The sequence below is a fragment of the Danio rerio genome, chromosome 16, assembly GCF_049306965.1.
Source record: "Danio rerio strain Tuebingen ecotype United States chromosome 16, GRCz12tu, whole genome shotgun sequence".
Lineage (NCBI taxonomy): Eukaryota > Metazoa > Chordata > Actinopteri > Cypriniformes > Danionidae > Danio > Danio rerio.
Genome location: NC_133191.1, coordinates 20,933,484 through 20,942,995, shown reverse-complemented (window position 1 = coordinate 20,942,995; position 9,512 = coordinate 20,933,484). Strand labels below are relative to the sequence as shown.

Sequence of the window (9,512 nt, the reverse complement as noted above, 5' to 3'; positions counted from 1 at the left end):
GTGTCAGTCCACCAGTGTATATACATTTTTTTTTAAGTGATAATATACAAACTTGCAAGAGAAATCTGGAAAGGTAAATGTAGACAAAGATAACTCCACAATCCAAAAAATTTGCAATTTCAAACTGGCAATCTAAAACAGTAAAACCAAATCATCACACAAGCCAAAACATTTTTGAATGACCTGATTGCTAACTTGAAGACATTTGCTAGCACTTCTGATAGACAAGTGTGTTTTTGTAGTTTGTGTTTTTAATCCTTAATTAACCAAATTCCAGATGAATATTAATTATAGTTTTATTACAATGAAAAAATCCCAGAAGTTCAAGAAAGTGACCACATTATGTCTCGGAAAAAAACAGGATGCCTTTCTGTTTGCATGTTGTGTGTCAACATAGGTTTTATATCCACAGTACAAAAACATGCAAATTAGGTGAATTGACAATTCTAAATTTAACGGGAAATCATGTTGTTGTTTTTTGGTAATAAGGTAAAAAAAAAACAGTATCCTTTTGGTATGGATTCTCTATATAATTTTACAGATTTGACCCATGTAAAAGTTTACAATTGTTACATTTTATGTGATTACCAGCTAATATATAAAACGTTCCATTAATATCTCTTAATATTATGAGAAAACATTTGTCAGAATCCATAAGTGACAGATCAATAGGCAGGGTTTCCTTTACAGATCTAAGCAGCAGGATCTTAGCTGCAACTCATGCAGTAGAGTAGAAGGTTTGCAATATAAAGGTTTAATCTCAATTTTTATTTTGCAATTAATATTGACAATATTTGCCAAGTAGAGAAAGGATAAAAATAGGAATTATACCCAGTGAAGAAGAGGTGGTGGAGGAGATATGAATCAAGAAAAGCATTCTAATAACATAAATAGGAAAATGTCAGTTTTCTTTTTTTTTTTTTTTTTTTTTGCAGTTATTGAAATTACAAATATATATGTCAAGTATTTATGTGAACATAAATAATAACTTATTACATATTTGAATGTCAGCGAAGCAGTCGCGCAGTAGGTAGTGCTGTCGCCTCACAGCAAGAAGGTCGCTGGTTCGAGCCTCGGCTCAGTTGGCGTTTTGTATGGAGTTTGCATGTTCTCCGTGGGTTTCCTCTGGGTGCACTGGTTTCCCCCACAGTACAAAAACATGCAGTACAGGTGAATTGGGTAGGCTAAATTGTCCGTAGTGTATCAGTGTGTGTGTGTGTGAATGTGTGTGTGGATGTTTCCCAGAGATAGGTTGCGGCTGGAAGGGAATCCGCTGCGTAAAAATTTGCTGGATAATTTGGTGGTTCATTCCGGTGTGGCGACCCCGGATTAAAATAGGGAGTAAGCCGACAAGAAATGAAACACTTTTTTACTAACTAAAACTCATGCAATCTCAAAATGTTCAACTTTCTTTTGTGGGATACTGAAAGTACAAATGGTGGTTAAAAAATGCATCATAAATAAAACTGTTTCAATAAAATTGAAATAAAGTTCTGTTTTAATGTTTTAGGTCATCTCAGTGTGCTTTGATGGATTGCTTTCTACATAATTTAAATGAGTGGCAGCTTCCAGAACTTGTAGTTTTTAAGGTAAGTTTTCCTGTTATGTCCTATTTGTCTTGTGCTTTTGTGCAAAAAGTGTAATTGATCATCACAAAACTGACACGTATAACCTTCAAATTAATATTATTTTAATGTATTGTCTTTAGCATAAAACTTTACAAAACTAGTTTGTTGTGCAAGTAATTCTCTTTACTACATTTTTTATTCTTCTAGTCTTTTACCCATAACAGCTAATGAACTGTCTAACACATTCACAGAAACAAGCATACTTTCTTGTTGCAAAATAAGGTGGATAATTGACAATGTGTAGATGAAATGTGTAGACTTTTTAACAAACCCACAGTCTAATTCAGGTTTTCATGTGTATTGTGTGTTCATAGATTTTTCTTTATGTATTTGCAGGAAACATGGTATGGCCAAAGTTGAAATAACAGACCAGTCCTGGAAGAGAGGCTGAGGAACATACGAAAGCATCTGGGGCACTTGAGAAGGCCACAAGGAGAGAAGGAAGATGCACCAAGCAGGACAGTCATGCCAGGTAATGGGTAGACCAAATTTTTAAAAAAGTAGTTTAAAAAAATTGCAATCTTAAACCCCATAACTTTAATATGTCAAGTGAAAAGACTTTTTTGTTTAGCTCATGCTTAATATATTAGGTAGCCAGCGCCCTTCAACAATACTAAAAAACAATCAGTACAATGTACTTTTTGTGTTCATATATTTTTTCAAAACACTTTCGCTGATATTAATGTGACATACGTGTAAAGTTTGGGACAGATTTGGTGAGTTGGGCACGTGCGATAGTGGGTTAAGATATAAATGATAGGTTAATAGTGTAATTATAAATATTGCTGAGATTCATTACAGTCAACTTGGATAAATGTGTCTGTTAATGTAAATATGATGTAAGATCATGTAACAAAAAAATCTGGTAACAATTTACAATATTTTGTAGTTGTTAATATTAATATTAACATCTGTTAATTCCTTCAACTAACATAAAGTAACAATGAGCAACAAATTTGTTACAGCTTTTATTAAACTTTGTTGATGTTAAAGTTAATGTCCTTCATTGGTTTATGTTATTTCACAATGCATTAACAATGTTTGCCATGCTTTGTAGGCCAATAAAGTGCTCCGTGCATATTACCCACACCTTGACTCCCACACTTTGATAGACATTTTTTTTCATTTGCATTATCTGTCCTTTAGGTTGGAACAAATATGATGGAGTACCTCCAGCAGACTAAAGCATCAAGACCTTTCACTTATGTCACTTCAAAATGGACACATTGACTCCCAGGCATTTGTCATCCTGCTAGGAAAAGCTTTGGAGCTAAGGACGCTCACAGACAATTTAGCTTATTTAATTTACCTGTAGCGCATGTCTTTGGTCTTGTGGGGGAAACCGCAGCACCTGGAGGAAACTCACGCAAACACAGGGAGAACATGCAAACTCCACAAAGAAATGCCAACTGACCCAGCCGGTACTCAAACTAGCGACCTTTTTGCTTTGATGCGACAGCGTTACCGACTGAACTACGACGACGTCAAAAGGTAGCATTTTAGTTTTAGTGTTTTTTGTTTTCATTTTACAGTTTTTTTTTTTTTTTGTATGTATGTAAATTGCTTATTGCTTGAGGAAGAGTATTACTTTATGTTCACACTCTGATGAATATTGACATTTTTGTCCAGCAAAAATGAATATATTATGAATATGGTTCATAATATAGATTAAAAACACTGCTTTGTAACAAACAATTGTTGAGGTATTTTGGTGTGCATATAGATTTATGTGCAAACAGCTTACCAAACCTTGAGGTTTTTTGTAGTTAATTAATTTTTTAAATGTTAAAACATTCAACATTTTAAATTCATGTGCATGAGAATTCATGTGAATTGTTTAAAATGTTTTAACTTGAGGTAATGTGGAGAAAACAAAAACCTAAAAACCTCAAGCAACCCTTGTATGAAACAAATTGTTTTGAATGTTTATAATTTATATTTACTTTTGTATGATCTCTTGAAATTTTAGTTGATTTAAAGTGTATAAGTGTAATGTGCTGAACAATTTTAATGCAACAAAAAATAAAGCTAATCCAATATTAACCTGTTTGTTTTTAGGTGGTTAATGATTTTAAAAGAAAACAAAAAATGAAATAAAAAAAAACAATAACCCAATTACTTGGGTTAATTTAAACCCTGATGTGTTCTGTCCCATATTTACCCAGCAGTAGGGTTAAAAACAACCCAATTTGGGTAGTTTTTAACCCTGTGTTTTTTAGAGTGTACTTATAAATATTTCCACACCTTGCTCACATGCTCATTTTTGTCACGGTTGCAGGTTTGTGCGCTTCTCCGGAGTGTATGTTGATCACGTGGGTTTGTTTTGTTTTGGTTATCCATGTGGATTTGTTAGGCTCACGTGCTATGACGTCATTCAGTTGGTCTGATTAGTTCGCCAGCTGAGGCTCATCATGGTGCCTATATCTGGGCGACGCTTTTGTGTGTCTGTGTCAGTTCGTTGTTATCACTCATGTTTGTGTGTCTGTGCTCAGGCCCTGCGGAGTTATCTGGATCTGGTTTTTCCACGTTCTGTTTCCTGCCCTGCGTTCTGCGTCCTTCTAGCCTGGCACTATTTGTCTTTGTCATCACAATAAACTTGTTCACTTGCTATTGGATCTTCTCTGACTCTCATTGAAACGTTACAGAACGAACTGACCGTCAGGATGAGGCTCTGGCCACCACGGCTCAGGCGATCCAGGCCCTGGTTGGCCAAGTTTCATTGCTCACATCCCAGGTCCAACAACTGGTTACTCGTGCTGCACAGGCTGATACTGCACCTGTCCCCGAGACTGCACCGACCCCGGAAGTGTCACCAGCGCCTGCGGTTCCCGGTCGCTCTGTTGAGCCGCGTCTTCCACCTCCGACCAGCTACTCTGGAGAGCCTCTCCTGTGCCGATCCTTCCTGTCTAAGTGCTCCCTTTACATCTCACTGCAGCCGTCATTATTTTCCTCTGAACAATCTAAGGTGGCATTTGTCATCACCCTCCTTTCGGGAAAGGCGGCTCAGTGGGGAACAACAGCTTGGGAACAAAAGCTACCATGCTGCTCTACGTTTGACCTGTTCTCAAAAGAACTTAAGAAGGTCTTTGATCGAGCCGCTTCCGGGAGAGAGGCCGCCCGAGTCCTCGCTGAACTCCGACAGGGGAATCGGAGCGTAGCGGAATACTCGATTGAGTTCCAAACACTAGCCGCTGAATGCGGCTGGAACGCGGAGGCACAGTGGGACATGTTCCTGCACGGATTGTCTGATCGTCTGCAAGATGCGATCTATTCCTTAGATCTTCCTAAGACTCTGGACGAGCTGGTGGATTTGGCCATCCGTGTGGACACCAGACTGCTTCGGCGTGAGACTCGCCTGCAGCAGAGCAGATTTTCGGATTCCGTTCCTGACTTTCCGGCATTAACTGCGACACCGGAAGCGGTAAGCGCTGACCCGGAACCCATGCAGTTGGGGAGATCCCGCTTGTCCGTGCAAGAAAAGCGCAGACGGAGAACGGAGGGACTCTGCCTTTACTGCGGAGGGGCGGATCATCGGGTGGTTTCCTGTCCCGTAAAAGACGACACCCATCAGTAGGTAAGGGGTTACTGATGGGTGAAATTAATTTGGAAAAATCCTCTACGGCTGCCACTTTATTGCCCGTCACTGTATCATGGGGTTCCGGAAGTCATGACACCCATGCCCTCGTCGATTCCGGGGCGGAGGGAAATTTCATTGACTCCAGTTTCGCTTTCAGTTCTAAACTTCCGGTTATTGCACTGTCACAACCCATTGCAGTACGCGCCCTCAGTGGGCTTTCCCTTCCCACTATCACTCACTCCACCAAACCCATAAAACTTATCACGTCTGGAAATCATGTTGAACACATTTCATTTTTTTAACAGACTGTTCCAACTCACCGGTGGTTTTAGGACATCCATGGTTAATTCTTCATAAACCTCACATTAATTGGTGTCTTAATTCCATATTTTCGTGGAGTGAGAAATGTCATGAGTCTTGTCTTTCGTCTGCTCGTTCTGCTGTTTCTTGTTCTGTGTTTCAGGAGGAGCGCATGGACCTGTCAAACGTGCCCAGTGAGTACCTCGACCTGAAGAGAATGTTCAGTAAGTCTCTAGCTGCTTCTCTGCCTCCTCATCGTCCCTATGACTGTGCAATAGATTTATTGCCAGGTACGTCTCCGCCTAAAGGCAAGTTATACTCTCTTTCCATTCCTGAGAGGGAGGCCATGGAGAAATATATTTCTGATTCTCTAGCGGCCAAGATCATACGGCCCTCTTCTTCTCCGGCGGGGGCGGGGTTCTTTTTCGTGAAAAAGAAGGATGGGTCTCTTAGACCTTGTATAGACTATCGAGGGCTGAACAGCATCGCGGTGAAGAATACGTATCCTTTGCCGCTGATGTCTTCAGCGTTCGAGCGTCTGCAAGGGGCTTCGTTTTTCACGAAATTAGATCTTCGCAACGCATATCATTTGGTTCGCATGAAGCAGGGTCATGAGTGGAAAACCGCGTTTTTGACCCCCAGGGGGCATTTTGAATATTGTGTTCTTCCGTTCGGGCTTTCTAATGCTCCTGCGGTTTTCCAAGCACTCGTAAATGACGTGTTGCGAGACATGATAGATCAGTTTATTTATGTCTACCTGGATGACATTCTGATTTTTTCTCGTTCTCTCCAGGAACATGTGCAGCACGTCAGGCGAGTGCTTCAGCGGCTGCTAGAGAATGGGCTTTTTGTCAAGGCGGAGAAATGCATGTTCCATGCACAGTCTGTTCCCTTTCTAGGACACATTGTGTCAGTCGAGGGGGTGCGCATGGATCCAGAGAAAGTTCAGGCTGTGGTGAATTGGCCAATCCCCGAGTCTCGTAAGGCCCTGCAGAGATTTCTGGGCTTCGCTAATTTTTACCGGCGTTTTATTCGCAATTTCAGCCAGCTCGCTGCCCCTCTGACGTCCTTATCCTCCGCCAAGACGCCCTTCAGGTGGTCGAGTGCAGCACAGGTTGCATTCACTAAACTAAAGAGCCGCTTTGTTTCAGCTCCTATTCTGGTGACACCTGATCCCTCCCGGCAGTTCGTGGTGGAGGTTGACGCGTCAGAGGTGGGCGTGGGCGCGATCCTGTCCCAGCGCACAGCCTCGGATGACAGAATTCATCCGTGCGCGTTTTTCTCTCACCGATTATCTCCCGCTGAACGAAATTACGACATTGGTAATAGGGAGTTGTTGGCTGTCAAACTCGCTTTGGAGGAGTGGCGTCATTGGTTGGAGGGTTCGGGGGTTCCCTTTATCGTTTGGACCGATCATAAGAACCTCGAATACATCAGGTCCGCCAAACGACTTAACTCCAGGCAGGCTCGGTGGGCATTATTTTTCGGACGTTTTGACTTTACCATCTCATATCGACCGGGTTCTAAAAACATCAAACCCGACGCGTTATCCCGTCTTTTTGATTCTTCCGAGCGCAATACGTCTCTTGAGCCCATCGTTCCCCAGAGGATTTGTATTTCTGCTGTGACATGGGAGATCGAGAGCAGGGTCCGCACAGCCCTGGATGGGGTAACGCCCCCGGTCGGATGCCCACCCAGTCGTTTGTTTGTGCCGGAGGAGATTCGGTCTGACGTCATTCGGTGGGGACATTCCTCCAAAGTGGCTTGTCATCCTGGGGTGAGTCGTACATTATTTTTGGTTAAACAGCGGTTTTGGTGGCCAGCTATGGCACGGGACATACGCGAGTTTGTTTTGGCCTGTTCTGTTTGTGCTGTTTCTAAGACTTCTAATCGCCCCCCTGCTGGACTCCTTCAGCCGCTGTCAGTGCCTTCGAGACCCTGGTCGCACATTTCGCTAGATTTCGTCACCGGTCTCCCGCCATCTGGTGGCAATACGGCTGTTTTGACCGTTGTGGACCGGTTCTCGAAGGCTACTCATTTCATTCCTCTGCCTAAATTACCCTCAGCCAGAGAGACAGCGGATGCTGTCATTAATCACGTCTTTCGCATTCATGGCCTCCCGACGGATGTGGTTTCTGACAGGGGACCCCAGTTTGTCTCTAAATTTTGGAGAGAATTCTGTCATTTATTGGGAGCGACTGTAAGCCTTTCTTCTGGTTTCCATCCTCAGAGTAACGGACAAACAGAGAGGGCCAATCAAGATCTCGAGCGTATGTTACGTTGTTTGGTTTCCCAAAATCCCTCCTCTTGGAGTCAGCAGCTCCCATGGGTGGAGTACGCACACAATTCATTACCAGTGTCGGCTACGGGCCTCTCTCCGTTTCAGTGTAGCTTAGGATACCAGCCACCAGCTTTTCCCAGTCTGGAATCCGAAATCGCGGTCCCCTCTGCCCACGCCTTTGTCCAGAGGTGCCGACGCACTTGGAGCAGAGCCAGACAGACCCTCCTCCAAGTGGGTGCGCGCACCAAGACTAAAGCCGATCGCCACCGGTCGAAGCCTCCCGTTTACGTCGTCGGTCAAAAAGTGTGGCTTTCAACTAAGAATATTCCCTTGCGTTCCGTATGTAATAAACTTGCACCTAAATTTATTGGCCCATTCACTGTCATCAAGATCATTAGTCCAGTGGCAGTCCGCCTCAAACTTCCTCCAGCGTACAGGAGAATACATCCCGTGTTTCATGTTTCCAAATTAAAGCCCGTTTTTCATACGGCCATTAACCCGCCCACTCCGGTTCCCCCCCCGCCGCGTCTCGTAGATGGGGAGACCGTTTATTCGGTTAAGCGCATTCTGGACTCGAGACGGAGGGGACGAGGATTTCAGTACTTGGTGGACTGGGAAGGTTATGGTGCGGAGGAGAGGAGTTGGGTTCCTGCAAAGGACATATTGGATCACTCTCTTATCGATGATTACAATCGCCAGGTAAGCTCTTCTGGAAGCACCAGGAGGTGCTCGTAGGAGAGGAGGTAATGACACGGTTGCAGGTTTGTGCGCTTCTCCGGAGTGTATGTTAATCACGTGGGTTTGTTTTGTTTTGGTTATCCATGTGGATTTGTTAGGCTCACGTGTTATGACGTCATTCAGTTGGTCTGATTAGTTCGCCAGCTGAGGCTCATCATGGTGCCTATATCTGGGCGACGCTTTTGTGTGTCTGTGTCAGTTCGTTGTTATCACTCATGTTTGTGTGTCTGTGCTCAGGCCCTGCGGAGTTATCTGGATCTGGTTTTTCCACGTTCTGTTTCCTGCCCTGCGTTCTGCGTCCTTCTAGCCTGGCACTATTTGTCTTTGTCATCACAATAAACTTGTTCACTTGCTATTGGATCTTCTCTGACTCTCATTGAAACGTTACAATTTTAGAAACTGACTTGAAGAAAATGCATGCAAGGTCTGAGATAAAAAGGTTATTTCCATCCAGACTTTCTTTTATGTATTATTTATGTATTATGTTTTACACAGCAGATTCCCTTCCAGCCTTAACCATTCACTGGGAAACACCCATACACTCCCATTCACACACATACACTATGGACAATTTAGCTTACCCAATTCACCTACAGTATAGCACATGTCTTTGGACTGTGGGGGAAACTGGAGCACTTTGAGGAAAGCTACACAAACAAGGGGAGAACATGCAAACTCCACACAGAAACGCCAACTGACCGAGTTGCGGCTCTAACCGGTGACCATCTTGCTGTGAGCCTATTGTGCTATCCACTGCACCACCATGCTGCTAACATTATTATTATTATATTATATGTACATGCTAAATGTTTGATATTTGTTGACTTGCAATAAGTCACAGTTCCCAAGTACAATTTCAAACACTTTATTTTATTTTGAAGATCTGCTACTGCTTTCAGTAGTATGGCAAAAAATGAATTGAAGGTAAACAGCTTCGTCAAAACACTTCATTTTCGCTATTGATTGATTTCGCTATTTCACTTTCATT

The 9,512-nt window shown here is 42.8% G+C and overlaps 1 long non-coding RNA gene across 1 annotated transcript; it reads left to right on the top strand.

The window, feature by feature from the left end:
• Positions 1 to 842: 842 nt before the first annotated feature.
• On the top strand, positions 843 to 3,700 carry LOC141378079 (uncharacterized). The gene is made up of 4 exons (XR_012391696.1): positions 843 to 1,170; positions 1,511 to 1,589; positions 1,965 to 2,100; positions 2,775 to 3,700. It is a non-coding gene; the product is annotated as an uncharacterized lncRNA (long non-coding RNA).
• The last annotated feature ends 5,812 nt before the right edge of the window (positions 3,701 to 9,512 follow it).